Source organism: Lethenteron reissneri, chromosome 65 (assembly GCF_015708825.2).
Source record: "Lethenteron reissneri isolate LAM-NWPU_2019-01 chromosome 65, ASM1570882v1, whole genome shotgun sequence".
Classification (NCBI taxonomy): domain Eukaryota; kingdom Metazoa; phylum Chordata; class Hyperoartia; order Petromyzontiformes; family Petromyzontidae; genus Lethenteron; species Lethenteron reissneri.
Window position 1 is genome coordinate 5,181,004 of NC_083843.1, and position 26,960 is coordinate 5,207,963.

At 49.4% G+C, this 26,960-nt stretch overlaps 1 protein-coding gene across 2 annotated transcripts in view; it reads right to left on the reverse strand.

Moving 5' to 3' along the window:
- LOC133359397 (basic salivary proline-rich protein 2-like) overlaps positions 1-26,960 on the reverse strand; it is a 248,246-nt gene that overhangs the window by 144,475 nt on the left and 76,811 nt on the right. The gene's annotated exons all lie outside the window — the stretch shown is intronic.

Sequence of the window (26,960 nt, forward strand, 5' to 3'; positions counted from 1 at the left end):
TATGGGAGAATGGTGGTGAGGTGTGAGAAGCTATGAGTTTCACGATAATGTGGGCTTATCTTCCCATCAATGGGCGGCAATGAATGTTGGTGGTTGGTTATGCCCCAACCAAATATGAACATCAGTGGAGAGATGTAGGCAAGGCCGATAAGTCAGATGCCTTCCATGACCTCCCGCCACAGGTGCTAGCAATATTGGCCCCTTGGGATAGACTAATGCTGTTCAGTGACTTTCATGCCCGAGTGGGTCATGATGGTGGCACCAGGGCTGGAATGATTGGAAGACATGAGCCAGATAGGCTCAATAACAATGGTTGAATTATGCTAGACTTCTGTGCAGTTCATAGGCTTCTAATTACAGCTGTTCCTGCATCGGCGCATCTACACAACATTATCGATGTACGCCGGGTACAAGCAAGAACATCTGCTGGACTACATTGTTACGGAACAGTGGATGTGGGCCATGTCCTTGACACCAGGACATGGAGCTGATCTGCCCACTGACCATCGGGTTGTCATCTGTAAGATGTGCCTGCCATTCTTCCACTACAGTGGTGGGTGTCCATTTAGGACCCCATTCAAACCCACAATGGCTTGGTAAAAGCTAGCTGATAAAAGTTGCAAGCAAGAATTTTATCATTGCTTACAGCTGGGTTTGGCACCATTCGCCCTCCTCTGGATGCTGAGGGGAATTGGGTGAGGTTAAGGACTGTGGCTCATGCAGCTACAAAAGCTGCTTTGGGTATGCCGTCCAAACGTCCCCAGAGACTCTGGCTGATGGAGGAGGTGATCTGGCTGGCTGAGAAAAAGCAATAGGCCCACTCCTACCATCTACAGCATCCCACGTCAGAGAATGAGGAGGCTTACCGCAGCTTTCACTCATAGGTTCGGAGAGCCATGCGCCACTGCAAGGATGAGTGGTGCTTACTGGTTGCTGAGCAAATGGAAGCTGCCTCAGCCACCCGCGATGACAAGTCACTCTTTAATTCCATAAGAATAGTAACTTGCAGCTTCACACCTATCACCATGCTAAGAGGAAAAAAAGGTGATCTGATCTTCGACCCCCAGGAACAGGTTTGCAGATTTGCTGAACATTTCTCTGAGGTCTTGGGGAAGGGGATATCCCTTAGCCAAGAACAAATCATGGGACACAGTGGGGATGACCCTAAGGCTGCAGTATTGGAAGAAGTCACCGCCTGCAAGTGGCTGGCTGAAGTGTCATTTGTTGAAGAAGTACAGAAGGCGATCCAGAGTCTGAGACCAGGAAAAGTGCCAATTAGATATAATCTCCTAAACGAACTGCTGAGGAAGGGTGGCAATTATGTGCAGACTGCCATAAATTACATCATTATAACAGCCCACAGGATGGGGAGGATGCCCTGATGGTCCCCCTCTTTAAGAAGGGGGACCACATAGACTGTAACAACTACATGGATATCTCCCTCCTCAGTATGTTGGGAAAAGTTCTGGCAAAAAATATTCAACACCGCCTTGCGATGCTTGCTGATGAGAGCCCCAATGTGGTTTCAGGCCAAGGCAGTCCTGCACAGATGCCATATTCTCTGTCTGCTACAGCCGAGGTGTCGGGAATTCCAACAGGACCTAAGATCTCTGTTTTATTGACCTGGTCAAGGCCTATGATACCATAAACAGACTAAGACTCTGGGTTTTTCTTCATGCTTTCAGAATTGCTATCTCTCTGCTCACAAGTGTAGTAGGTCAATAACTAGAGGAGAGTCTTTCTGAGGCAACATGTATTTTATTAACAACTAGCTTTACTACCAGCCTCGCCCGGGACTTTGATTATTGTCTTGGATTAATATGTTGTGTGGTGAATGACGACTCGGAGGCAGGTTTCCAGGTAAGGGCTTGTGCCGGTTTATTAACACAAGGGAGCAATAACCGCACCAGAGGTAGGTGCCCCTACACTGGGTCCTTCACGGGGACCTCGGCTATATCTGCTGCTAGCGCAGCTATCTCTCGCTCTCTCTCTCGAGTCGGGACGGGGGCTCAACCAACACCGCCCGACCAAGGAGAGCAGCGCCCCACCTAACCCTAGCTGGCTCGTGCAGACCTCTCCCAGCCTTACCCCTGGCTATCTCTTCAACCGCTCTCCATCCCGGGCTCCCACAACGACCCCCCTTTCATCACGGGGCCCCCCTTAAGTACCCCCAGGTGACATGACGTCCTCGCACCTCACAGCGCGTATGACGTCATGTCTCCATACTACTCTACAAATACACGGCCTACGCGTTGGGTTGGGGGGGGCGATGCGTGACGTCAGCAGGCACACTGTGTAATGGCTGCCACATGCGGGGTGACATCACAGATGTGACGTCACCGCTCACTTGCCGTGCAATATATATCCATTATTGCGCCCCCCCCCCCAAATACAAAAGTCTATTTTTATACTTTTTGCATTGTGTACATTCTGGAAGCTACCCACATGCTAAATTTCAAGTTTGTTGCATGTTGGAAAGTATGCTAAACATTTCGAACAGACCTATATATATACATAAATCCCTAACATAAATGGGGTAACGGCCCCTTACACCCGATACACTGAGGAGGTAGTCCTTCCGTACTAATACGCCTCTCGCTGGCTATTCTAACCTTTCTTGAGTGAAGCTTGGTCTTCACTGGTATATAAGCTGGAGCCGACCCTTTCCAGGGGTACGGCTCTGCCCTTGGGCTCGTCTCTTCAGGAGGCTCTTGGTCTTCGGGTGGATGGCGACTGCCGGGGCCGTTTAGAGGTCCTGCTTTTATACAGGTCCGTGGCTTGCTCCGCCCCGGCCACACCTTCCTTCCAGAACCTTCCGCCAGGTCCTGGGAGGGTGACGTCATCCCCCAGCCCCCTCCTGGGGTCTGCGTCCCTGAATCCACTACCTCATAGGGGTTACCGTTGGTCCCTTTGGCCATAGTCCTTGGACACTGGGCTCGGTCACTCTTCTGCCCCCTATTGACACGTGTGGGATACTACCAGCTGACAGCATGGGGAGTGCACAATAATACCTCCACACAAGCATTAAGGACCTTCATGATGGTGGGCAGGCCTGGGTAAAGCTTGGTAGCTAGGAGTCAGAGCCATTCTCTGTTCACTTTAGGGTGCGACAGGGATGTCTTCTGGTACCTACATTATTTAACATCGTTTTCAACAACGTAGTTCAAGACGCCTTCCATGGTTTTACCAAGTGAATCTCTATCTGGTACAGATACAATAGTAGGCTGATGGATGCCCAGTTGTGGTCGAGGAATGGATCTCTTTTATATAACCATGTTATGTGTACTGATGATCTGATGATTGCTGCTCAATCAGAGAAGGAGTTGGAGGCACTGCTGCTTGACCTGGACCATGCTACTAAGAAGCAGGGCCTTATCATCAGCCCCTCAAAATCTGCAGTCCATTTTCTGCAGTCTTTTTGTTTGAACTTCAGTATTACATATCCATATACAGTATTTCAATGATGCGATCCCATCCAGTGTTATCCTTCCCAATTGTTGCATTCCAGTCTCCCACTAGTATCGTAATAGCTTTTGCCCAACCCTCTTTTTTATCCAGGCTTGGGACTGGCTCACATATCCACTGTATTGTGAACTCCCGAGGTGGAATCGACCACTTACCCAAAGACAAGGATCCCCCGTGTAGCCTTAACAGACTTGAGACACTGCTGTTAGTCGCGAGCAAAGCCTGTGAAGGTCTGCACTGCGGCACACGAAGGGGTGGGTGGCCAGTACCACACCCAGCCATCTTTGTCTTTCTAGTGGCGATGTTCACACATCGCAACCAGGTATATTCATTTGATGCTAAGTCGACCTTGGGGAGGCCCCAGGACCATGAGCAGGAATCGAAATTGGGTCGCCGGGTTCGTAGCACATTGCTAACCACAAGACCACCACTCCCCACACATCAACCACCAATCGCCACTAAGTGGTAGTTAGGGGCCATCCATTAATGACGTCACGCACCTGGGGGGGGGGTCAGACATTTGTGACGATGTGTTACAAGGGGGAGGGGGGGTTGAGAAATGTGACGTCACATCAAAATGCGCAACTTGAAATAAATATAGACAACACGTTCTACTTAATTAAATCGACTTTTTAATACATGTTATCTCCTACAACATCAGATTGCAGCGCCACATTAAATACGTACTACAATGACAATAGTTAAAGCGATTTGAAGCATGTTTATTTTTTTTCGGGGTGGTGGGGGCAGAGCTTTGTGACGTCATATTTGAGGGGGGGGGTCTGACTTTTTGTGACGCCTTGTGACGATGAAGGGGGGGGGGGTCAAAAATGGTCCAAAATCGCGTGACGTAATTTATGGACGGCCCCTTATATCACCATGGCACTTGTGCCAGGAGATTTTCTAGACGCCTGTTCCCCCCGGGACTTCCGGTTCAAGCTTAATTCGATATTTTGCACGTGTTTTCGTGGTAATTGAATGAAAGGTGTAGAGGTTACCTGCCTCTCGCATCCGTCCAGAGCCCCTGTTGGTCGCTGTGGTGGCTTCGAGCGCCACGAGGGGAACAGCCATTTGAATGGACCTTCCCTCCAGTGGCGGCTCCTGCAAAATCTCTCAGGGGGGGCAAATGTCTGGATGATTGATAAGGATAAGGTCCACTCATGCAATGAATAAATTAACAGCTTAAGCATGTAAAGGCAACTTCACTTCTTTAATATTAATGAAAAATAAAGTGATTCTTACAATACATCTCCTTGTTTGTTTCTATACTCACTACTATTACAATCCACTCAGTTTTTTTTATTAAAGATTCCACTAGGTGGCGACAAATAACATTGTTGACTGAAACGTGCTTACGTATGATGACGTAAGCACGTTAGTGCGAGCCCTCCCGGAAGCAATAGAGAATGCATTGGAGCGCCCCCCGTTCGAAAAAAAACATCTTTGAATGTAAGTCTATGGGAACACTCTGGGCGATTCTCAGCCGGAGTGAAATCGCCCAAAAAGAGGCGGTACTCCACAGAACGTGACATGACGCTGATTGGACTATATCCAGAGGCACAGTAACGGCTAGCGTAACTCTGTGGTTGAATGACATTGGTGGTGCGTCGCTCAATCGCCCTAATAAAGAAACCGCCCCTGCTTCCCTCCATGGCATTGCTCATAGCCACGACAGCATTATCGTCAGGGACCACACTCACATATCTCAATACCCGCCATTTACCAACCAAGTGATGGTGACGTCACCATGGCACCTGTGCCAGGCCAGGTGCACTTTGAGGCCACATGAAGTGTCAAAGGCTCGCTGACAGGAGGTCACGAGACAAACCCAGGTGCCATGGGTTGACTGAGATGACTTGCGTATCACTCACATACCAACATACCCACTAACATACCAACGTAACCACGCACATAACCAAAAAGTCAAATGTAAAGATCCCCCATATAGTCTTAACATACTTTTGGGGCAAGTGCTGTTAGCGAGCACCTATGAAAGCCGGAACGGCACACGAGGGGATGGGTGGCCAGCACCACGCCCGACCGCCTTTGTCTCCCCAGTGGCGATGTTTACACACCACACCAGGTACTCATTGTAGGCTGAGTCGACCTAGGGGAGGCCCGAAACCGGTTCAGATATGCATCACTGGTGTTGGCCGTGAGCGGAAATCGAACACCGCCTAAACCCAGCCGACGAAGCTCACCACTACACTACGAACTCGCATATCCATTCACATACCCACTGATATGCCAACGCACTCGCCCAAACACCCAATGCTCTCATGCATATGAGGCTCCTCTAGCCTGTCCCCCCTCCCCCGCACGTAAGAATGATCTCTCCCACTCAACACAACACCCGTTCCCCATCCACCTGCCCATCTCCACCCACCTCCACCAACCTCCACCCACCCCCACCCACCCTATTCATGCGAATGGGGTCGCCCACCTCTGTGCTCGGAGTCCGGTTTGACGGAAAAGTCCAGTAGATGGCGGGGGTGGGTAGGTGATGTTTTTGTGAATATTTTCAAAAACTAGAAAAGCTGCACGTGGTCAAGGGAGGTTTTTTTTTGGAAATCCCCTCCTAAATGCTACTCAGCATGTGAGCGCCTTGCTACTGAGAGGCAGGTGAGTGGTGGGCGCATGAGTGAAAGAGGGTGAGATTGAGTGAGAGTTTGGGGTTTTGTTCACGTGTGGCTGATATAATGTGTAAAATAATAACACTTGTTTTGAGATTCCTCGCCCATGATATGTGGCAGTTTATCCGGTCTCAGAGTGAGTCTGTGGGTATCTGATTGAGTCTATGAGTCTCTATGTGAGGCTGCGAGTCTCTGTGAGTATATGGGTCTCTATGTAAGTATGTGGGTCTCGATATAAGCCTATGGTTCTTGGTGTAAGTTTATGGGCCTCTGATTTAGTCTATGGGTCTCTCTGAGTCTGTGGGTCTCTGTGTGATACTGTGGGTCTGTGCGAATCAATGGGTCTCTGAGTCTATGAGTCTCTCTGTTTGTCTGTAGGTCTCTATTTGAGTCTGTGGGTCTCTGATTGAGTATATGGGTCTCTATGTGAGTCTGTGGGTCTCTGATTGAGTCTATGGGCAAGGCTGGATTATGGACCGGGCCAGTGGGGCCAGTGCCCCGGAGCATCGGACTGCCAGGGGGCCTCCAAGCCTCAGGCCACGTGCGGTGCGTGGCCCAAGTCCTCCGAAGGAAGTTGAACGCCAGGGCCCTAAGTGCGCACAGAGCAAGCTGATCACTAGACCCCTGGGTGCTTATAGCGTGAGCTAATCACAAGGGCCCCCGGGCCCCTAGGTGCTAACAGTGTGATTTGACCACTACATACATCGAGCGTAACACCTGGACCCCTTGGTACATACAGTGCATGCTTCTGTACAACTGAGCCACTGGTTAGCATGCTACAATATGCTGTGACATGATACAATATTTACCAACAAGTCAGTTCATTCTGCATAACAGGAGAGTTTGAAGGGCGTCATTATGGCAAGTCGTTCGTTATTTGACTTACCGTAACTAACTATCCCTTTATATAATCTAGCTGCCCATTTTCCCTAGCTAGCTGCCCATATGATTCAGATTGTTAATAGAAATTAGTTATCTAGTTGCTATTTTTGCCAGCTAGCTGCCCTTACAACCAAAGTAGATGCACTAAAAAGCCAGGTGTTGAGACTGAGGGCTCGTCGTTTGTTGAGAGCTTAGTTAGCCGTTGACAAATCAATTATTAAAGATACACCGCAGTGTTGTGAAGCATAAAAAAACGTGCCAAAAGCCATATTTTTTCATACACTAACGCATATATAAGAGACCCAATCCATACTTAAAGATTAAGGAAAACCCCATTAATTTTTTTTCCTTAGACCGCAAATTGTCGACAGCTCTTACGAGGTCTTTTTGCCCCCTCCCCATCGATGGGGTGTGGCCTATGTGCATAGTCTCCACCAAGTAATTTCACTGACTTATCAGAAACCTTTGTTGGTTGTTCAGCCAATGAAAAAAAGTTATCTTTAGAATTTCAAGCAAAATAATTCTGTCTGTGTCAGGCAGGTAGATAAGACATTGCTTGGTAGGAAAAGCCACGGACAGATGCCTGTTTTTTGCTTGGTACACCACAGTAATATATTCAGAAACTTTTTTCATATTTTTCTAACACAACAGCCTTTTTAAAGGCTCTTTCAACAATCCCTCATGAGGGCTATTTTCTAACAGCCTTTTAAAAGGGTTATTTTCTTTTACGTACTTTTCTATTTTTTTCAAAAGCTGCCTTTAGGTATAAGTAGACTATAAAATACTACACCTTGATTGTATTTTACAACAACAGTATTTGAAGGGTGTTGTCATTATTAATATATATTAATTAAGTTAATATTTTATAAGTATTGAGATATGCTATAAATATAGTCATATAAATAGCATATTAGTTCTGAAATATGGAACACAAACGTTGGAATAGTGGTGCTTCCAAAAGGAAAGCCAAAACAGAAAAGGAGGCAAGAGAGGCAGTTTTGTAGTCATATAGTGTAGTGTATACCCAGTTACTTAATGTTAATATCTCAGCTTATTGGAGAGTATATTGAGCACATTGATTATATTTATGTAGTTTATATTTAGTTTTTTCACATCGGTTTATTGTATGGTAGTTGGGTAGTTGCGGTTCTTTAGCGCCAATATGCTAAATTCCTCTGTTGATATGTAAACTCCTTTGTCAAGGCACTCTGCTCCTCCCACCCAGCTTAAATATATGCTGCCAAGCTTAGCGGTGTTCATTAGGACGCTGTCTTTCAGACAGCTCTGTTCTTCACCTGAGGACGGCTGCTTGTGTTGTGGCCGAAACGTCGTGATAATTTTATTTTATTATGTTTTATTTTTATTTTTTCCCTTCTACGTGACTTTACCGAAAGAACCAAGAAGATGAATCCCTGCAGTCACGAACGCTTTAAATATAAATTTAACACTTTGATAGTAATAATGATGAAAGTAGCACTATTGTCAGCTGTAAGGAAGAACTAGCACTAGTTCAGTTTCCAGTAATGTCACTCCCCCAGAACCATCCTTTGAAGGTGAACCCTCAACAGCTAATGATATACAAGAACCATCATTTGCACCTCAAGAGCAGTTGGGCAGTTCACAAGAATCAAATCAGCAACCAAGCCATTCCTAGTGCTATGAGGTCACTGACCCTGCATTAGGGCAAAGCACTTCCAGTGGCATTGTTAAGTCAGTGGTTGTTGAAAGAGGAGCAGTCCCTTTCCAAAATGGCAGTAAAAATAGCCAGCTTCATTCCGAGATAGAATGCTTGATGGAAAGACTAGAAGTTTCAACAATGAACTTCTGAACTGTATATTACCAAATGGGTAGAAGATTTCTAGACAGTGGCTACTGTACTCACCCTCAACAGGTTGTATGTACTGTTTTGCATGCAAACTCTTCTACAGAAAGCTCGGTGGCTTTAGTCAGGTGTTTCGGGACTGGAAGCACTTTGAAAGAATAGGAGAACACGAAAAGAGTGCAGAACACAGATCATGCATGCTTGCCTTGCACCAGCGGACACAGGGCAGTACTACAGATGCAGATCTCTGCAGCAACTTCATGGGGAACGTAAATACTGGAGGAACATTTTGAAAAGAGTTGTCGCAGTGATCAAGTTCTTGAGTGAAATAGGACTTGCGTTTAGAGGAGATGATGAAGAGTTTGGGTCAACTCATAACGGTAATTTCCCTGGCATCCTAGAATTGCTATCACAATTTGACCCATTCTTAGCTGAACATATTAAAAAGTTTGGCGGAAAAGGAAGAGGCACAGTGTCCTCTTTGTCATCGACAATATGTGAATAACTCATTGAGCTAATGGGTCAGAAAACTCGCCAAACAATAGCAGATGAGATGCGAGATGCCAAATATTATTCAATAATTGTTGACTCCAACCCAGACCTGTCACATGTGGACCAATTGATGTTCATATTCTGGTTTGTTAACAGCAGCGGGAATGTGGTGGAGTGCTTCCTGGGCTTTGAGCAAATTGAGAGCCACACTGGTAAAAGTTTAGCAGACTGTGTGACTTTGATGGTGGAGGGCCTTGGGTTGGACCTCTCAAACTGTAGAGGTCAGTCATATGACAATGCAAGCAACATGTCAGGAAAATACAATGGGCTACAGGCCCACCTGAAACAAAAAACACCCTCTGATAGAGTTTGTGCCTTGCGCAGTGCGTTCACTTAACTTAGTTGGTGTTAATGCGGCAGTAGCCCAGAGGCTGACGAGTTTTTTAACATGTTGCAGTCACTGTACACATTTTGCTCTTCATCCACACACAGATGGGGGAAAGTCTTTCAGAAGACAGATGTCAGACCGACATTAAAATCGCTGTCCAGTCCTCGGTGGAGTGCTCTGGCAGAGTCAACCGAGGCACTGTGGAGAAATTACACCCACATTAGAGAGGTCTTCGGTGGTATGTGCAATGATGATAATGAGAAAAGAGATACTCGAATTGAGGCCGCTGGACTAAATGCTAAATTGGACACCTTAGAGATGGTGTTCATGGTACATTTCTGGGACGTCATACCTGACCGGTTCCACGCTACAAGCATGCACCTACAGAAAAGTGACATTGACATCTCTGTAGCAGCACAGCTTGTGTCTTCGTTGAGGGATTTTGTGGCGGGACAGTAAGACCAGTTTGAGGCTTTTGAAAGGGCAGCCTTAAATGTGACAGGTGTTTCTTAGTCATATAAGCACGATCTTCAGCGAAAGAGGAAACGCAAAACATTTGCAGATGAGAGCTCAGAGCCAGGCGTGACACTTCAGGGGAGGGAGAAGTTCAAAATAGAAATATTTTAGGTGGTCATTGATAAGCTAGTGGCATGCCTTGAACATCGCTTGGACGCTTACATGCGTTTGACCAGTCTCTTTGTAGTTATCTTTACGTCAGATCAGGTGTCTAACATTGATGTCATATTCTTAATAAAGGTTTTTTGGTTAGATCACGTTATTTATAAATATGTCGCAAACCTCCACCAACCGACACAGCCAATCAGTATAAAATGTGTCACGTTGGCAAAAGACAAATAGTTCACTACTTTAGCCCACCGGTGTGTTGAAGAGTGAATCCACAACATTTACAATTTGAGTACGACGTTTCACTGGAAATTACATCCAGCATCTTCAGGCGATTTGCCAGAATAGTGAAGCCATCCACCTGCTAAAGTAGTGAACTATTTGTATTTTGTCAACGTGACACATTTTTTAAATCCTTTATATTAAGTTCGCTTGCTTGCTTGCTTACGACCGTGTAAATCTTGCGGTCGTTTTTTAACCCACTTCCGTGATCCAATCGAGCTGACATTTTCCACACAGACTCGTTGTGCGTGACAATTAATGTTCGTGAAATTTTTTTCCAAAATGTTACACTTTTTAGGCAAAAAAATTTTATTTTACATTTATTCAAATAGAATTCATTCATGGCTTTGGCTGAACGTCACAGTGTAGGAGCCCAGAGCGTGACACCTCCACAGGCCCTGGCGGAGTAGCGCAGTTGGTAGCGCCCTCGCTTGCCATGCCAAAGGTCGCGGGATCGATCCCCACGTCCTCCACAGGCGAATATATTTTTTTACATTTATTCAAATAGAACTCATTCATGGCTTTGGCTGAACGTCACAGTGTAGGAGCCCAGAGCGTGACACCTCCACAGGCCCTGGCGGAGTAGCGCAGTTGGTAGCGCCCTCTCTTCCTATGCCAAAGGTCGCGGGATCGATCCCCCGCGTCCTCCACAGGCGAATATATTTTAAAATCCTTTATTAAATCCTTTATATTAAGTTCGCTTGCTTGCTTGCACGCTTACGACCGTGCAAATCTTTCGGTCGTTTTTTAACCCACTTCCCGTGATCCAATCGAGCTGACATTTTGCACACAGACTCGTTGTGCGTGACAATTAATGTTCGTGAAATTTTTTTTCCAAAATTTGACACTTTTTAGGACAAAAATATTATATATAATTACCAATTGCTTAATGGTGGCATGCAATTATCTGACCCATAGGTGGCAGCCATCTCAAGCCAGAGGACGAGAGGACTCTAGCCGCCACGCATATAAAGGATTTATAGTGAAAAACTTTGTTTTTACTGGTTATACTTGTTACTGATTAGCCATGTCGGGTGGTGGAGGGTTGCGACACATTTATAAATACTGTAGCGAGATCTAACCCAAAAACCTTTATTATGAATAATACTGGTCGTGAAAGCCTACGTGTTAAAGTGATGTCATAGTGGAAAAGGTAAATGTGTAGTGCTCGACTTGACACGACAGCTTCTTGCTTTTCTCTCTCCTTTTATTTCGCGTATACCGATCAACATTTCTCCAGCTAACACCGATCAACATTTCTCCTCCGCGCTCTCCGCTCGCTCGCCGCATTCTGCCGGCCTCACTCGCTCCGCATCTCTCCGTCGACTCTCCTCTTCACTCTCCCTGTCACAGTTCAGCCGCTCTTTATCGGCTCCGCCATCACACTCAGCCGTATCTCTATCAGCTTCTCTTCCCACACTCCAGCCGATTTCTACTGCCTTCGTCGTCTCACTCCAGCCGCTTCTGCTGGCATCTCCACTGCTACCCTACACTTCTCCACTGCTACCCTATACCTCTTTACTGCTATTAGCTCTGCTGCTTCGACTCCTACATCCTCTGTCTCCTCCCAGGCGCGAACTCCCATCTCCTCCAAAAACCCCTCTCTTTATCCCCGAGCCAATTCATCTTCAATTAATCTGAGGCATCCCCCGCGCCGCCACTCGCCCCCAGCCCCTACTGGCACCTGGCATGTTTTCCCAGGCAATGCGGCGCCACTTAGCGACAACAACAACCTCTCGGCCAATCAGCGCCTTGCGTCCTTAATTACTCCCTGCCACCTGCTACCGTCCTCAGACAGCGTGGCCCCACATCTCGATAACAACAACTCCCAGCCAATCAGCGCTCCGTGTCCTTATTTGCTCCCTACCTGTCTCCGGCCCTCTCCTCGCGCCTAGCAACAACCCCTCGATCTCGTTTGCTCCCACTGTACGCCGTGCGCGTATATTCCCACTCTCGCTTGTGGTGCGTACTTTCAGGCACTACAAATGTACTCTCCGCTGCATATCCATCAGACCTGGACATGAAATTTGCCAACGAACTCATCCAATTCAAGTCTTTCATGTCTGACTCTGAGGGTGCCCAACTAAATTGCTTGAGACGTTGCAGGCACTTAATCTGCAGTCAGTGTTCCCCAATGTTTTCGTGGCACTTCGGATTTTTCTAACTTTGCCAGTGACACTGCCAGGGTGAGCAGACATTTTCCCTTCGAGGCAGAATAAAAAATGAGCTGCGGAGAACCATGTACCAAACACGTCTCAGCTCATTGTCATTTATGTCAATAGTCAGACATTGTCAGCCAGCTAGATTTTGACGATCTAGTGGATGTTTTTTGCGAGGAGGAAGGCAAGAAAGACACCAATATAGGAAAGCGGTGGGGGAGGGGGGGCTCCAAAAGACATGTGCCCAGGGGCCTCACGGGACCATGATTCGGCCCTGAATCTATGGGTCTTTATGTGAGTCTGTGGGTCTCTATGCGAGTCCGTGGGTCTCTGTCTATGTATATGGATCTCTGTGTGAATATATGGATATTTGAGTCTATGGATCTCAATGTGACTATTAGTTTATATGTGTGTGTCTCTGTGTGAGTCTATGAGTCTCTATGTGAGGCTGCAAGTGTGGGTCTGTGCGAGTCTATGGGTTTCCGCGTGAGTCTATGGGTCTCTGAGTCTATGAGTCTCTCTGTTTGTTTGTGGGTATCTATATAGTCCATGGGTCTCTGTGTGAGTCTGTGCCTCTGTGTGAGTCTCTGTGTCCCTATTTGAGTCTCGGGGTCTCTGTGTGAGTCTGTGAATCTCAGTGTGAGTATATGAGTCTCTGTGAGTCAATGGGTCTCTATGTCAGCGTGTGTCTCTTTGTGAGTCTATGGCTCTCAATGTAAGTCTATGCGTCTCAGTGTGAGCTTGTGGGTCTCTATACTAGTTTATCGGTCTCTGTGTGAGTCTAAGGCTCTCTGTGTGAGTCTATGAGCCTGTGTGAGTCTTTGACCCTGTGTGAGTCGATGGGTCTCTATGTGAGTCTATATGAGTCTATGGGTGTCTGTGTGAATGAGGAGGCTTACCACACACAGCCTTCACTCAGAGATTCGGAGAGCCATGTGCCACTGCAAGGATGAGTGGTGCTTACAGTGAAGGAAAAAAGTATTTAATCCCCTTCTGATTTTGTACGTTTGCCCACTGACAAAGAAATGATCAGTCTATTATTTTAATGGTAGGTTTAATTGAACAGTGAGATGCAGAATAACAACAACAAAATCCTGAAAAACGCATGTCAAAAATGTTATAAATTGATTTGCATTTTAATGAGGGAAATAAGTATTTGACCCCTCTGCAAAACATGACTAGAACTTGGTGGCAAAACTCTTGTTGGCAATCACAGAGGTCAGACGTTTCTTGTAGTTGGCCACCAGGTTTGCACACATCTCAGGAGGGATTTTGTCCCACTCCTCTTTGCAGGTCTTCTCCAAGTAATTAAGGTTTCGAGGCAGACGTTTGGCAACTCGAACCTTCAGCTCCCTCCACAGATTTTCTATGGGATTAATGTCTGGAGACTGGCTAGGCCACTCCAGGACCTTAATGTGCTTCTTCTTGAGCCACTCCTTTGTTGCCTTGGCCGTGTGTTTTGGGTCATTGTCATGCTGGAATACCCATCCACGACCCATTTTCAATGCCCTGGCTGAGGGAAGGAGGTTCATGCCCAAGATTTGACGGTACATGGCCCCGTCCATCGTCCCTTTGATGCGGTGAAGTTGTCCTGTCCCCTTAGCAGAAAAACACCCCCAAAGCATAATGTTTCCACCGCCATGTTTGACGGTGGGGATGGTGTTCTTGGGGTCATAGGCAGCATTCCTCCTCCAAACACGGCGAGTTGAGTTGATGCCAAAGAGCTCCATTTTGGTCTCATCTGACCACAACACTTTCACCCAGTTGTCCTCTGAATCATTCAGATGTTCATTGGCAAACTTCAGACGGGCATGTATATGTGCTTTCTTGAGTCGGGGGACCTTGCGGGCGCTGCAGGATTTCAGTCCTTCACGGCGTAGTGTGTTACCAACTGTTTTCTTGGTGACTATGGTCCCAGCTGCCTTGAGATCATTGACAAGATCCTCCCGTGTAGTTCTGGGCTGATTCCTCACCGTTCTCATGATCATTGCAACTACACGAGGTGAGATATTGCATGGAGCCCCAGGCCAAGGGAGATTGACAGTTCTTTTGTGTTTCTTCCATTTGCGAATAATCGCACCAACTGTTGTCACCTTCTCACCAAGCTGCTTGGCGATGGTCTTGTAGCCCATTACAGCCTTGTGTAGGTCTACAATCTTGTCCCTCACATCCTTGGAGAGCTCTTTGGTCTTGGCCATGGTGGAGAGTTTGGAATCTGATTGATTGATTGCTTCTGTGAACAGGTGTTTTTATACAGGTGAAGTATGGGAATTGACGGCAGGAACTTCTTGACGGGAACACACTTTTTATTAAATCTTTACGTGTCAAAATACAACGTGTGGTCTCCTTTCTTCCGACTTCACACTCCACTAATCTCGTGTAAACTCTAGGCCTCTGGCTACACACGATACCCTTCACTCGTGTAGACCCTATGCCTCTGGCTACACAATACACTCGACTCGTGTAGACCCTATGTCCCTGGCTACACACAATGCATTCGGCTCGTGTAGACCTTATGCCTATGGCTACACACACTACACTCGCCTCTGGGTTACACAGAGTCCCGGTCCCGTTAGGACAGCGGGACTAGGTACCGCAGGGCCCTAGGTCTTCATCCCCGTCTTCATTCTTCGCTGGTTACACACTGCCCTCACGCCTGTGTGCATCCCCTTTTATAGCCCCTGCTCACGAGAGACGGAGCTGATGCGTACGTCGACGTGAGCATCGCTCCTTAGTGAACCAATCACGACGCACTCTCTCTACGATCCGTTTTCCCCAGCGCGTGTTAACGCTACTCCGCCAATCACACCGCGCTGCCACCCGGTCACTCCCTCTCAGCGCGTCACCGGCCCACAGCCAATCATTACCCCGTAACCCACGACCCCGCGCTGACCCCTGATCCTCCACCGTCAGCGCGCATCACCACATACACAGCCAATCATTACTCGCTGGCATACGATCCCTAATCCTAGCGCGTATCACCTCTACATCACCCCCTCCCACATAGCTTGCAGCCGGCCCGGCTGTTAACCAACAACACAACCTAACGTCAACGCAGTAATAAAGAAACCCCACCCCCCAGTGTGCCCCGTAACGCAACAACAACAACACAACAACAACACTTAAATAAGAAGCAATATACAGCCCGACTAACAATACAGTAAAAGCGAACACCGTAAAACGAACACGCCAAGTGTCACTCCGACTAAACGCAGTGCCGAGGCGCTCCGGCTGCCTCGACTCCTCACGTGGTAGGTCACACAAAGTAGCGCGACCTAGCGCGAGTCTGTCTGGCCGGTCCGTCGTATGGGACGGGACGTTGGCGACCGTCCGGTGGCTCCGGCCTCTCAAGATCCGGCCGCCGGTGGTCGGCAGCTGTCAGTTCCGAGACACCTGGGAGCGGATCAGGCGGAGACATGTGAGGAGCAGGCAAAGACAATTCCCCCTCAGGGTCGCCGGTCACGTCACATGCTCGGCCCTCATGACACAAGGGGAGGCCATACGGAGGCGAGAACGGTTTCAGTCGGGAGGGGTGGACGTACCAACGGCGTTTTCCCCATTTTATCAGAACGCACTGGGGGCGTGCAACCCGCACGACCTCCACGGGTCCCCGCCACGGCTTCAACAATTTAGGCGACGTAGCCAAAGGTGCCTGAGGGCAATGCAGCCAGGCCCTGTCAGCTGGTTCCCAATTGTGCACGGACACCTTCCGTGCCCGCAACCGCTCGTTTGCAATTTGGCGAGCCCGCGAATTAAGCCGTGCGGCCTCCCTTGCCTCTGTCAGCTTATGAATATTAAATTTAATATGCTCTGCCAATTTCGAATTAGTTCGTGGTGCGGGCAGACCCAGCTGCGTTTCCATGGGCGGGTCGGCTTCCCGACCGTACATCAGATAAAACGGGGAAAATCCCGTAGCTGCATGGGGGGCCATTCTATACGCGGCGAGGACCCCAGGCACCTGCAGGTCCCAATCAACATGTGCCTCACACACCTGCTGGCACAACATAGAAGTCAATGTCCTGTTAAGCCTCTCCACCATCCCGTCCGTCTGCGGGTGGTACGGGGAGGTACGCACCTTCTTGGTACCCAACAGGTCGCACACCTCTTGCAGTAATTTACTCGAAAATTTTTTCCCTTGGTCAGTCAGCAAGCGTTCGGGAGCCCCCTTGTCCAGGACGTAGCCCTGGACAAAGGCGTCCGTCACAGCCGCCGCCGACTGGTTGGCGAGTGGCCACGCCATAGGCCACCGGGTAAAATATTCGACCCCCACCAACAGGTACTTATTACCCCTAGGCGTGACCGGAAAAGGCCCCAGAATATCGAGTGCAACGAGCTCGTTAGTGCGCGAGACCTGAATGGATTGCAGCGGTGGATTAGCTGCCACGGGCGGTGGTTTCCGTCTGGCGCACTCAACACAACCCTTCAGAATATTCACCACGTCACCCCCCATTCCCGGCCAATAATAGTCACGCTGAAGCAGGGCAAGCGTTTTGTTAACTCCCAAATGCAAGAGGCGTTCGTGTGCGGCCAAGACAACCTTCCCCCTCACAGCAGAAGGCACCACAATCGCATGCCGCCGGGACAAACTGTCCCATCTCATCAACAGGCCTTGCTTAAGCTCGTAGGAGCCAGTTCGGTCGTGGTTACCTTCGGAACCCCCCGTCTTGCGGCGCAATGCCAGCAGGGAGCTGTCCGCCATTTGGAGACGGCCCCACTCAATCAATGACAGTGAGAGCAGCGAGTCCTGACCCCCAGGGGTAGCGGGACCCTCCCCAATTGGTGTGCTCGCGGTCGCAACCAACACCTCCCTACATTCCGTAACCGGCGGTTTACAGCGCGCCGATCCCGATAAGCACGCACATTTGTGACAAGGCAACAACCGCGACAGGGCATCGGCATTTGTGTGTCGCAACCCTTTACGGTACGTAGTCGTGAACTGATAGTCCTGGAGGACTTCCAACCACCGCGACAATTGGCCCGAGGGCTGGGCGACCCGCAATGAATACTGGAGCGCCGCGTGGTCCGTCCGGACCGTGAAATGGCGACCATAGAGATATGGCCTGAATTGTTGTACAAAAAAAACAATGGCAAGCAGTTCGCGACGGGTGACGCAGTAGCGCTGCTCTGCCGGCGACAACACCCTGCTACCATAGGCGACCACTCGTTCGACCCCTCCAACGACTTGGGACAGCACTCCCCCAATGCCCGTGTTGCTAGCATCCGTGTCTAGCAAGAAGGGACTCGCAAAGTCCAGATAGCGCAAGGGTGGGGCCCTAACCAAGGCGTCCCGGAGGGAGCAGAATGCAGCCTCCTCCTCCGGTCCCCATCGGAACTTCACTCCTTTCGCCGTTAGAGCGTGCAAGGGTTTTGCAATGGTGGCGAAGTGCTCAACGAATCGGCGATAATACGAAGCAAAACCGATGAAACTGCGCACGTCTGACACTGACGTGGGCGTCGGCCACGAACTGACACAGTCCGTCTTCGCAGGATCGGTAGAAATCCCCGAAGAGTCGACAATGTGACCCAAGTACCTCACGGATTTACGAAAAAGGTGGCATTTGGCCGGTTTAAACTTTAATTTAGCCGATCGCATTCGCAAGAACACCCCTCTCAATCGCTGGAGGTGTTCTTCGAACGTTTTACCGAAAACAATGACATCGTCAAGGTAAATGAGGCACGTATCCCACTGCAAGCCCGACAAAACCAATTCCATAAGACGCTGAAACGTCGCCGGAGAGGAGTGAAGTCCCATGGGTAACCGGTTAAACTGAAACAGGCCCCCTGGAGTCCGAAATGCAGTCTTAGGCTTAGACTCTTCGTCGAGTAGCAACCGCCAGAATCCGGATAATAAATCAAGAGTCGAAAAGTATCGCGCACCAGACAATGCGTCGAGAGACTCGTCCATCCTGGGGAGCGGATACGCGTCGGCCACAGAGATCTTATTCAGGCGACGGAAATCGACGCAAAATCGCAGGGACCCGTCTTGCTTTTTAACGAGCACAATAGGTGCTCCCCAAGGACTGGAGGAAGGCGAAATAATGTCGGCTTCTAGCATATCGTTAACTGCCGACTGAACATGTTCCTTCTCAGCAGGACTCAGTCGGAAGGGATTTTGCCTGACCGGTGCCGCATCGCCCGTTTCAATGTGGTGGCGTAGCAGGTCCGTCCACCCAATGTCATACTTATGTTTACTGAAGACATCCGAAAATTCAATCAGCAACCCGCGCAGCGCACCCAACTGTACCGCTGACAAATCGTCAGAGTCCGCGCACAGCGAATCAACCCAATCGAGGTCCTCCTTCAATGTTACGTTTTTCGCGGGACTCGGATCAGCCTGCGCAACCAGCCTCTCCTCCGCAGGGACCCGCGCCGCGTGAGCTAGCACGGTGCCCTGCTGAATGACGGCCGGCCGCGCCCCAGCGTTTAAAACCATCACAAACGGATCCCTGTCAGCCCCCACCAAAGTGTGAGCCACCGACAAATCGAGACCTCCAACAGCCCTATTAGAAGGACCCAAAAGCATGCCCTGTTCCGAGGCCTCCTTCACCCATGGCTTCCGCAACCGGAGGGGAATTAACATTTGTGAACCCGGGGGCACGTGCACGGTCTGTGTCGCTAACGCCTGTATGGTAGCGCACGCCGTCCGAATTTCATTAGGGCTCGTCAAAAATGAAATACGGCGACCCGATGGTAGTTCAATGCAACGCTGATCAATGAGAATTTTGATGGGCATTTTTGCCAAAAAATCAGTGCCCAATAGACAAGGGACCGCCAGGGAGGACGAAACGAAAACGGGTCCCGACAATTTGATATCACCAATGCAAATGGACGGCCTAATCTGACCGATAATGCCCAACGATCCCCCGTTAGCGGCGTAAAATGGCACATCCACCGGAAGAAGCGGACGACATTGTACAGGGAGAATATTATAAATGAGATCCGATATAATAGTCGCCGATGCCCCCGTGTCCACTAACACCCTGACCTCGACCCCATCAATAGATCCGGTAACGACGGATGAACCCGCTGAGGCAGCCACTATTCTGTGCCCCAACTCCGACCATTTAATGTCTCCCCGGTCCCGGCCGAATCCCCCTCTCCGAACCGAATCCCCGAACTCTACTCGGCTCTCCCCCGCCGCAACGCGACGACCCATATGTGTCGAGTATGCGGGCCAAGCATGTGAGGTGCCGCGACTTGCCGGGGTTTGCAGGGACGACTTGGGGCCTTGGTCGTCGTCCAGCCGAGGTCCCATGGCGCGCTGACGTGGGGCGCGGCAACCGGAGGCCACGTGGCCCCGGAGGCCGCAGTTATAGCAGGTGATGACAGTCGTCGGAGATCTCGGTTGCTCCAGCTTGCGGGCCGCTCGCAGAGGCGAACGACCCCCCGACCTCCAGTCCCCCGGTCGTCCCGCGATGAACGCCTCCTCTCGTGGGCTGACGACTTGGGGCACGGTGACAACTGGGCCCGGAGTTGAGGCCACGGCAGCGTTGCAGACGACTCCCTGTTTACGTTGAAGGACCTCGTGCGCTTGTATGCTTGTGGCGACCCGTAAGGACGAAATATCGGTCTCATCGGCCGTGTTGATGGGGACCCCCAGGTCCTGCGCCAACTTGAGCAGCTGCTCCAAAACCATGGCATCTTGGCCCTCCTCGTCCATACGAGGGAACGCGGCGTCGGCGAGAGCAAGCAACGCCGTGCGGTAGGCGAGCACGGTCTCCGTGTCCGCCTTCCGTCTTGCATAAAAATGATGGCGGCACGCCGAGGGAGGACCATAGACCTTGGCCATGAGAGCCAGCGCATCCTTGAGCGTGGAGCGGTCCGACCTGCGTGCGGACGTGAAGGCCGCGAGCGCGTTGTCGTCCAGCATGGCAGGCAGTGCCCGCAGTGCCGTAGCGTCGGACCAGGCGGACATCTCCTGATGCGCCAAAAATCTGCGCTGAAATTGGCTCCAATCCCCGCCTTCCGCCTTGAAGGCTGACAACGTGGGAAGGCGCTGCTGAAAGATGAAGTCGTCCTCCTCCTCGTGCTTCCTCTCTGCCGCCCCGTCGGTGTGTAAGATGGCGGCCCCAGCGGCGGGTGTGTGATGGCGGTCCGCCGCGCGCGTTGGTGACGTCAGCGGGCGCGCATGGAGAACCGCTGCCACGTGGTGATGGCCGTTCCCGCCAAAAGTCGGTGCAGATGAAATGGCGGGAATCGCCAAATCGTTTTGGCGGGAATCTGCAGGGCGACCCTGTAGAACGTCGGCCGCCGTCCCCGCTCCTCCCGACGAGCTGATCTCCGCCAGGATGGACGCGGCGGCGAGCAGCAGCTCCGCCAGACGGGAGTGTGCTTCGCGAAGCACGGCGTCAGTCCCCCATCGCTCGTCCGGCGCCGTCGGCGGATCCTGCCCCGTGGGCAACTCCTCTTCCTCACCCCCCGATGCCAGCTGGCCCGCGTCGTCGAGGTTGTCCCCGTGGTCAATCCCGTGGGTCCGACGGCTCCTCCTTGTATCCATGCTTGGAAGACCGTTTCACTTCTGACGCCAGTTGAAGTATGGGAATTGACGGCAGGAACTTCTTGACGGGAACACACTTTTTATTAAATCTTTACGTGTCAAAATACAACGTGTGGTCTCCTTTCTTCCGACTTCACACTCCACTAATCTCGTGTAAACTCTAGGCCTCTGGCTACACACGATACCCTTCACTCGTGTAGACCCTATGCCTCTGGCTACACAATACACTCGACTCGTGTAGACCCTATGTCCCTGGCTACACACAATGCATTCGGCTCGTGTAGACCTTATGCCTATGGCTACACACACTACACTCGCCTCTGGGTTACACAGAGTCCCGGTCCCGTTAGGACAGCGGGACTAGGTACCGCAGGGCCCTAGGTCTTCATCCCCGTCTTCATTCTTCGCTGGTTACACACTGCCCTCACGCCTGTGTGCATCCCCTTTTATAGCCCCTGCTCACGAGAGACGGAGCTGATGCGTACGTCGACGTGAGCATCGCTCCTTAGTGAACCAATCACGACGCACTCTCTCTACGATCCGTTTTCCCCAGCGCGTGTTAACGCTACTCCGCCAATCACACCGCGCTGCCACCCGGTCACTCCCTCTCAGCGCGTCACCGGCCCACAGCCAATCATTACCCCGTAACCCACGACCCCGCGCTGACCCCTGATCCTCCACCGTCAGCGCGCATCACCACATACACAGCCAATCATTACTCGCTGGCATACGATCCCTAATCCCAGCGCGTATCACCTCTACACAGGTAACAAGCTGAGATTAGGATCACTCCCTTTAAGAGTGTGCTCCTAATCTCAGCTCGTTACCTGTATAAAAGACACCTGGGGGCCAGAAATCTTTCTGATTGGGAAGGGGTCAAATACTTATTTCCCTCATTAAAATGCAAATCAATTTATAACATTTTTGACATGCGTTTTTCTGGATTTTGTTGTTGTTATTCTGTCTCTCACTGTTCAAATAAACCTACCATTAAAATTATAGACTGATCATTTTTTTGTCAGTGGGCAAACGTACAAAATCAGCAGGGGATCAAATACTTTTTTCCCTCACTGTACTTGTTGCTAAGCAAATGGAAGCTGTCTCAGTCATCTGTGATGACAAGTCACTCTTTAATTCCATCAGAAAAGTAACTTGCAGCGCCACACCTATCACCATCTAAGGGGGAAAAAAGGTGATCCGATCTTCGACCCCCAGGAACAGGTTTGCATATTTGTTGAGCATTTCTCTGAGGCCTTGCGGGATGGGATATCCCTTAGCCCAGAAAAATCATGCTACACAGTGGGGATGACCCTGCTCAGGCTGCGGTGCCTAAAATATTGGAAGAAGTCACCCCCTGTAAGTGGCTGGCTGAAGTGCCATTCATTGAGGAAGTACGGACGGCGATCCAGAGTCTGAGACCAGCAAAAGTGCTAATAAGATATAATCTCCGAAACGAACTGCTGAAGATGGGTGGCAATTGTATGCAGACTGCCATAAATTACATCATTTTAACAGCCCACAGGATGGGAAGGATGCCCTGATGGTCCCCCTCTTTAAGACGGGGGTCCGCATAGACTGTAACAACTACATGGATATCTCCCTCCTCAGTGTGTTTGTAAAAGTTCTGGCAAAAATTATTCAACATCGTGTTGCGAGGCATGCTTATGAGAGGCTTGCAGACCCCCAATGTGGTTTCAGGCCAAGGCAGTCCTGCACAGACGCCATATTCTGTCTGTCTGCTACTGTAGAGATGTAGGGACTTCCAATAGGACCTAAAATCTCTGTTTTATTTACCTGGTCAAGGCCTCTGATACCATCAACAGACTAGGACTCTGGGTTTTTCTTCATGCTTTCAGAATTGCTATCTCTCTGCTCACAAGCATTAAGGGACTTCGTGATGGTGGGCAGGCCTGGGTAAAGCTAGGTAGCGAGGAGTCAGAGCCATTCCCTGTTCACCTTAGGGTGCGACAAGGATGTCCTCTGGTGCCTACATTATTTAACATCGTTTTCAACAACGTAGTTCAAGAAGCCTTCCATGGTTTTACCAAGTGAAGCTCTATCTGGTACATATACAATGGGAGGCTGATGGATACCCAGCTGTGCTCGAGGAATGGACCCCTTTTATATAACCATGGTATGTGTGCTGATGATCTGGTTATTGCTGCTCAATCAGAGAAGGAGTTGGAGGCGCTACTGCTTGACCTGGACCATGCTACGAAGAAGCGGAGTCTTACCATCAGGCTCTTCAAAACTGCAGACCATTTTCTGCAGTATTTTGGTTTGAACTTCAGTATTACATATGAGCATGTCATGTTTTGAAGCAAATTGTTGCATTCCAGTCTCCCACTAGTATCGTAATAGCTTTCCAGCATTTAATAGATGTTGGTGCATGTACAGTGAGGGAAAAAAGTATTTTATCCCCTGCTGATTTTGTACGTTTGCCCATTGACAAAGAAATGGTCAGTCTATAATTTTAATAGTAGGTTTATTTGAACAGTGAGAGACAGAATAACAACAAAAATATCCAGAAAAACGCACGTCAAAAATTTTATAAATTGATTTGCATTTTAATGAGGGAAATAAGTATTTGACCCCCTCTCAATCAGAAAGATTTCTGGCTCCCAGGTGTCTTTTATACAGGTAACAAGCTGAGATTAGGAGCACACTCTTAAAGGGAGTGCTCCTAATCTCAGCTTGTTACCTGTATGAAAGACACCTGTTCACAGAAGCAATCAATCAATCAGATTCCAAACTGTCCACCATGGCCAAGGCCAAAGAGCTCTCCAAGGATGTCAGGGACAAGATTGTAGACCTACACAAGGCTGGAATGGGCTACAAGACCATCGCTAAGCAGCTTGGTGAGAAGGTGACAACAGTTGGTGCGATTATTCGCAAATGGAAGAAACACAAAAGAACTGTCAATCTCCCTCAGCCTGGGGCTCCATGCAAGATCTCACCTCGTGGAGTTGCAATGATCATGAGAACGGTGAGAAATCAGCCCAGAACTACACGGGAGGATCTTGTCAATGATCTCAAGGCAGCTGGGACCATAGTCACCAGGAAAACAGTTGGTAACACACTACGCCATGAAGGACTGAAATCCTGCAGCGCCCGCAAGTTCCCCCTGCTCAAGAAAGCATATATACATGCTCGTCTGAAGTTTGCCAATGAATATCTGAATGATTCAGAGGACAACTGGGTGAAAGAGTTGTGGTCAGATGAGACCAAAATGGAGCTCTTTGGCATCAACTCAACTCGCCGTGTTTGGAGGAGGATGAATGCTGCCTATGACCCCAAGAACACCATCCCCACCGTCAAACATGGAGGTGGAAACATTATGCTTTGGGGGTGTTTTTCTGCTAAGGGGACAGGACAACTTCACCGCATCAAAGGGACGATGGACGGGGCCATGTACCGTCAAATCTTGGGTGAGAACCTCTTTCCCTCAGCTAGGGCATTGAAAATGGGTCGTGGATGGGTATTCCAGCATGAAAATGACCCAAAACACACGTCCAAGGCAACAAACGAGTGGCTCAAGAAGAAGCACATTAAGGTCCTGGAGTGGCCTAGCCAGTCTCCAGACCTTAATCCCATGGAAAATCGGTGGAGGGAGCTGAAGGTTTGAGTTGCCAAATGTCAGCCTCGAAACCTTAATGACTTGGAGAAGATCTGCAAAAAGGAGTGTGACAAAATCCCTCCTGAGATGTGTGCAAACCTGGTGGCCAACTACAAGAAACGTCTGACCTCTGTGATTGCCAACAAGGGTTTTGCCACCAAGTACTAAGTCATGTTTTTCAGAGGGGTCAAATACTTATTTCCCTCATAAAATGCAAATCAATTTATAACATTTTTGACATGCGTTTTTCTGGATTTTGTTGTTGTTATTCTGTCTCTCACTGTTCAAATAAACCTACCATTAAAATTATAAACTGATCATTTCTTTGCCAATGGGCAAACGTACAAAATCAGCAGGGGATCAAATACTTTTTTCCCTCACTGTATTTGGATGCTAGACATATTTAGGGGTTTCCCATTACATATTTGCTCCAATTATTCTAGCACAAACCGGTTTATATCCCATTAATGATGCTTTAAATTTTACGCTCAACAAGAGACCTACTAGAAGTTTTGTTCTTGGGTTAGTTCGCGTAAAAATATAAATTTGCCGTTAAAAGCCGCCACCACACCGACAGCCAACTAGTAAGGGTTATTATGGATGACATTGGTCGCGAAAGCATACGTGGTGAAACGAACCCTACACCTCTGGTGTGCACTTCTTTTTTCCCCTGAACAGATCACTTCACCCACCCCATTTATCTCCCCCCATTCCTGTCCATCTCATTTCTGCCAGTCCTAGGATGCCGTGCCTTGGTATATTTCTATTATTTTCCTAGCCTCTTTAACTGTCCCGTTGCCCACAGTGTTCTCTCATTCCATGTCGCTGACTGTAATCTCATTCGCCATTCTCAGCCCCTTCATTGTTTCGGAATATGGCCGCTTTGTTTCCTAATGGTGTCATAGCTGTTGCTCCTTCTGCTGCTGATATCCAGTAGCTAATTTTTCGACCCAACTTGCTTGGGTTTGTTGGACCTTGGTTGACCCAAGCAATGTCTGATCCGGTATCCTTTCTTTTTCTTCTGTGATCGTCAAGAGCCGAAGAATCAGCACCCTTTTGCCCAACCCTCCTTTTTTATCCAGGCTTGGGACTGGCTCACATATCCAGTGGATTGTGAACTCCCGAGGTAGAGTCGACCACTTACCCAAAGACAAGGATCCCCCGTGTAGCCTTAACAGACTTGGGGCACTGCTGTTTTTAGTCGCGAGCAAAACCTGTGAAGGTCTGCACTGTGGCACACGAAGGGGTGGGTGGCCAGTACCACATCCAGCCACCTTTGTCTTTCCAGTGGCGATGTTCACACATCTTAACCAGGTGCTCGTTTGAGGCTGAATCGACCTAGGGGAGGCCCCAGGACCAAGTCGACCTAGGGAAGGCCCAGGACCAGGAATTGAAATTGTGTAGCACAGCGCTAACCGCAAGACCACCGCTTCCCACACAAGAACCACAAATCGCCATCCGTCCAGAGCCCCTGTTGGTCGCTGTGTTGGCTACGAGCGCCATGAGGGGAAGCCCTCATGCAAATGAGGCTCCTCTAGCCTGTCCCCCCTCCCCCGCACTTAAGAATGATCTCTCCCACTCAACACAACACCCGTTCCCCATCCACCTGCCCATCTCCACCCACCTCCACCAACCTCCACCCACCACCACCCACCCTATTCATGCGAATGGGGTCGCCCATCTCTGTACTCGTAGTCCGGTCTGACGGAAAAGTCCAGTAGATGGCGGGGGTGGGTAGTTTATGTTTTGTGAATATTTTCAATAACCGGAAAAGCTGCACGTGGTCGAGGGAGGTTTTTTTGGAAATCCCCTAAACGTTACTCAGCATGTGAGCGCCTTGCTACTGAGAGACAGATGAGTGGTGGCGCATGAGTGAGAGCAGGTGAGATTGAGTGAGAGTTGGGGGTTTTGTTCACGTGTGGCTGATAGAATGTCTAAAATAATAACACTTGTATTGAGATTCCTAGCCCATGATATGTGGCAGTTTTCCCAGTCTCAGAGTGAGTATGTGGGTCTCTGTGTGAGTCTATGAGTCTCTATGTGAGGCTGCGAGTCTCTGGGAGTATATGGGTCTTATGTGAGTATGTGGGTCTCTATATA